The sequence below is a fragment of the Temnothorax nylanderi genome, unplaced genomic scaffold (assembly GCF_030848795.1).
Source record: "Temnothorax nylanderi isolate EJ_2023f unplaced genomic scaffold, tnyl_v1.0 TNYL_tig0526_pilon, whole genome shotgun sequence".
NCBI lineage: Eukaryota > Metazoa > Arthropoda > Insecta > Hymenoptera > Formicidae > Temnothorax > Temnothorax nylanderi.
In genome coordinates this window covers 92,134-97,310 of record NW_027249588.1, presented here as the reverse complement: position 1 = coordinate 97,310, position 5,177 = coordinate 92,134, and the positions used below count along the sequence as shown (strand labels likewise).

General features: G+C 32.3%; 1 long non-coding RNA gene across 2 annotated transcripts; it reads left to right on the top strand.

Annotated features, from left to right (window-relative positions):
* Window positions 1-896: 896 nt before the first annotated feature.
* LOC139783653 (uncharacterized) lies at window positions 897-4,648 on the top strand. 2 transcript variants are annotated; one of them, XR_011721340.1, is made up of 3 exons: window positions 897-1,514; window positions 3,627-4,163; window positions 4,264-4,648. It is a non-coding gene; the product is annotated as an uncharacterized lncRNA (long non-coding RNA). The 2 variants fall into 2 exon arrangements; XR_011721339.1 differs by lacking the exon at window positions 897-1,514 and having other exon boundaries at window positions 3,494-4,163.
* The last annotated feature ends 529 nt before the right edge of the window (window positions 4,649-5,177 follow it).

Genomic DNA, 5,177 nt, shown 5'->3' with positions numbered 1-5,177 from the left:
AGTCATTGAAATTCTTGATCCAAAAGAGTATGGATGGCAATTAATTAATGGACAACTGATTCCCGTTTATTTTGAAGGTCCTACAAGTTTTCAATTACTACAAAAACATATATATGTAACTGTAGTTCAAAAAGTTTTTCTTGCAGAACATCTATTTCATGTCCTTGCCGTGCTGCTGATTTGTCCTGCAGTAAAATTAGCAAATGTACTGGAAAATGTGGCAATAATTCAAATGACGAGAGTGAGGATGATGAATAAGTTTTTTCGCGTTAATATATTATATTAAAACATAAAAATTAAAAAAACTTCAAAAATATTAGAAAAAACAAAAAAGTAAATCAAAAAAGTAAATAAAAAAAGTACAAAAAAAGTAAAAAAAACATGCACTTTTAAAGTCCAACTCTTATCCTTCCCGTGGTATTGTGCGTAAGTAGATTTATGATTGGAACTAAAAGAGCTCTGGCAATAATTATAAAGTAATAATAATGATAATAATAATAATAATAGTGGGACACCATACGACGACCGGCTTGTCCTAATAGTAAGAATAACAATAATGGTTAGTTCATAATCATTTTACTACTTGAAAGCAAATGTATTCAAAGTTTTAGGTATAATATGACTATGGATCGCCATAGTACGCAACAACCTCGTGCGTAATTAAAATTTCTTCACGTACGTTTAAACATCATTGTATCTACCATTATAGGTGTTTCTTATGTAAAAAAGTACGCTCTACAACTTTTATTTGAACATTTTTGTCGAAAAGTTAACCACAAAAAAGTTATGGCGTGTTTTATTAGAGAAAATATAAAAAAAATATCGAAAAATTTGACTTTTCGCCAAATTTCATTGTATTAATGATATATTTGACTATTTTATAATGCATATTCTTAAAGTTTACACTTTTCTGAATAAAATTCGATACTAATAATTTAAATTTTATCAAGCCAAAAATATGAAAAAAAATCGAGAAGAATCCTACCGTACTCTATGTTCAAGACGCTATTTTGTATTGTTCCGACGCGCGAACTTTAGCGAACTTTCGTTTATTTACTTGTCACACGATGTACTTTCGATATTTCATAGTTAGAGCTGGTTATCTCATCGTTGCCGGTTCGGTAACAAATTTCGGGGTGAGTTGCAGGCCTAACTCACTTTGTACCCCTCCTACCTTCCCCCTCGCCGCGTTCTCCTTCTAATTTTTCTCCGTTATCCTAACCTCACTTTCAACCCAGACAGCACAGGATATTCTATGGATGTCCGTTTTATGTCCATTTCTTGTCGGGATGTCCATGGACCTTATAAAGATATCCATAGGATATACATTTGTGGACACTGTAGGAATATCCCAAAATGGACAAGTTTGTATATCCATATGCTATCCTTCTATGCCAACGCCGCGCCATCTGCATGTAATTCCGATCCTGATCTCTTTCTGTTTCCTTCTATGGCCGGGCAGGCCGGGATCTCATGTCGATCACGTCGAAAATTATACGTTATTTATATCAAAGGTAATCCTTTTTCTTCTTTTACATCTAAAAATCGTATTGTGTGCCATTGGCTTTATATCATTATAAGATATATAAGAGTTAGATCCTTTTAACCTATTAAAATTTATATATATGCAGTTTCCACAATCAAGATCGAATAACCTCAATTATGGCATGAAACAATTAATTACTATATATGTTTACACGAGCGTTACTTCTGTAGTAACTTACGATAATTTCTCTGCATAAACAGGGTTTTGTAGTAAACTTATAATTCACTCCAGGTAAATGAATAAATTACTACAGAAGTAACGCTATCACGTTACCTAACCTAACCTAAACGTAGTAACCCACTCGGCATGTAATATTTCAGAAACATTTCTGCAAAATTCCATTTGAAATATTACACCTTTCATCAATATTTCAGAAATATTTCACGACCGTTTCTGCAACATTTCTGCAATGTTTCAATCGGCATAATTATTTCAAATGCAACTTTGCTGAAAGATTTCGGCAATAATTCTAAAAAATTTCTGAAATATATCTACGAAATATTGCAGAAACACTTCAGAAATATTTCAAATACATTTTACACTGAGAAAAATGTTTTGTATTAGCAAACAAAATTTTGTTACTGACGCAAAAACTATTTGTTGATATGTGAAAAATGAAATAATTTGTTACCGGAACAAATAAAATATATTAAGCTATGTGCGTATAGCCGCCGCGCATTTGTCCGAAGAAATCCGCTCTCTCAGCCGGTCACCCATCCAAGTAGTATACCGGCGCCTTGTTGCTTGACATCGATGATCGAACAGGGTAGTGGTGAGCCTCTGACTCTGACGCTTCTTTCTTTCTTATACTTGCTTATTTTGGTGAGCATAAAGCTATCGCATAACAATATTAACAATACAGATATACGAATAAATCTTTTTTGCCAGTTAGCGTCGAATATTATTTTATATTAAATATTATTAAATATTTTATATTTTATATTAAAAATGCCATATGACAAAATTTGGAATATTAGAAAATTCTTAATAAAAGAGAAAAAATGCAATAAAATGCAATATTAAATAATAATAAATTTAATTTTTTATAAGTTCTAAAGTCTGTCAGCAATTTTTCGGAAATATTACAAATGCAATGTTGTATGTGAAACATTCAAAAATATAACGCGTTCAATGTAAACGTAATAATAGTTTTATCATGTATCAGAAATGTTTCTAAACCATTACATCTGCAATATTTCTTCTGCAATATTGTAGAAATTCACTGCCTGCAATTCAATTTTTCATTACCTACGCAATCTTTCAGAAATTTTTCAGAAATATTTTAAATGTAATGTTGCGTTTGATATGTTACAGAAATATTATTCGTGCAATGCAAACAAAATATTACTTTTATAATGTTTCAGAAATATTTCTGAAATATTGCATCTGCTACATTTTTTTGCAATATTACAGAAACTTACAAATATTGCAAACAACTTTCTGAAAGATTTCAGAAATATTGTTAATGCAATATTATAAAAAACATGATGCAGGTACATTTCTGAAATATTTCAGATGCATAGTTACAAATGAAATGTTAACGAAATATTTCTGCACCATTTCCGAATATTTCAATATTTCAGCAACATAACATGCCGAGTGGGAAATTTCGCAATTCAGTTAGAAATATTTTGTACCACCCCAGATAACACAAGCATTTTCTACGAATATTCTATAAATATTTTTCGAGAATATTAGAATATTCCCACAATATGCTAATAAGATGGAAATAATGTTTTATGAATATGTATAGAATGTCAAAATGGGACTAGTTTTAATATTAAAAAATAGATTGAAAGAATATTCTGTATTACATTCAAGGAATATGAAAAGAAGCTTTATAGAATGTCAAAATGGAACCAGTTTTAATATTGAAAAATAGATTGAAAGAATATTCTGTATTATATTCAAGGAATATGAAAAGTAGCTCTCTAAAACTATCTGAATAATGTTTATAGAATGTTCCAAAAATACGTCATCCAAATCGTACAGCAGATGTTTATGGAAATATATATTTTGATAGGAAAGAAAGTAAGGAAAGGTATAAAGTGAGAATTAAAATGTTTTATCATATATATAGGGGAGACCGGGGCTAAAACGTCTACGGGGTAAATACGTCTAATCAAATATCTCGGAACCTGTATATTGTGCGAACTCGCTATTAACATTGTAAACGCTGCTTATAGTACCCATGTGACCAACGGAGTTTCGGCAGGTTACCTGCCGTGTTATGATTTTTACGAGGGCAAACGTGTTTTCGAAAGGTGAAAGTTACATTTTCTGCGCGTGGAAATTTTGTAATATCTGCAATAATATTTGCTCTCCAAATCTCGAGGTACGTGATTATAAAGAGTAATGCATGCTGAAGACGAATCCAGTGTAGTTTTTTCATTATCGTTGATGTCTAATATTTCGTGGGCGATCAAACCTGAAACTTGTGTTTGGGGCTAATCGGTCAGTAAGCAGTCCGGGTGCATTTCCAAGGCATTTTCGGGCTCACTGCATATGGAATATGGATGAGACGGGAATTACAACCGTTCAGACACCGAATAGAGTCATCGGACGTCGAGGAGTGAAACAAGTCGGGCGAGTGACTTCTGCGGAAAGAGGAACCCTCGTAACTATTTTTTAATAATGTTTCGCATAAACATTTTAAATAAATTTTTATATTTTTCTCTTAAAAAACAATTATTAAAATGTATCCTATCATTTTTCAGGATTAGATGTACAGTGAGGAGCATAAATGAGTTCCGTTACCCGGTGAGCTACGGTGCAGAGCGGTGCAGATGAGCGCGCTACCTCTAGGTCGGTTACCGACCTACTTACAGCCACGGTCGATAAAAGGTTCAAATACAGAACCGCGAACGCGTAAAAATAGTCAGTCACGCTGTATTGCTCGCGCGTGCATTTGATTAAAAGAACATTTTTAATACAATTTGATACACACAATTAATATTTATTACATACAATATAACAATCATAGGTGATTATGTAATTATAATTGTATTATGCATCTGCAACTATTATTCCACCGACTTCTGTACCATTTAAAAATTACCAAATTTGCGGCAATAAAATTAAGTATTCTTATTTAATTAATAATTATCTCATATTTTTTTTCTCATTTGCACTACTTTTAGCTTTAATTTGCGTGTTTGATCATTAAGCTTCATCAAATTGTTCGTGAGTTATGATTTTTTAAATAAAACAAGTCGTAACGTGTGTTTGCCGCGCCGCGCGCCGCATACAGGCTTCGGGCCCTTCTCAATCTTTAGTACCTACGTACAGTACTATCGGTCCTAAAAATATCGGCCTAGTACCAAACGATTCAGAAAGACCCCAAGAATAACTTCTGACACTTCAATAAGTACAGAAAAATTGTTAAGGACACGTTTTTTCATCATTTCAGGCAACTCATAGTGATGATCTGCTACATACGTAAACTTACCTGTCTTTTGAAACGCCAGTTTCCCATCACGATGCATTCAAAATTACATGCCATAAACTCTATTTTATAGGAAATTTTGTCAGCTTTAATTTCGGTCTCTTGAAGTTTTTTCGTAAAGTTAATAGAAACAAAGATATTTACAAAAAAAGGAATGATAATGCAATTTTTCCACAATTTATCAAA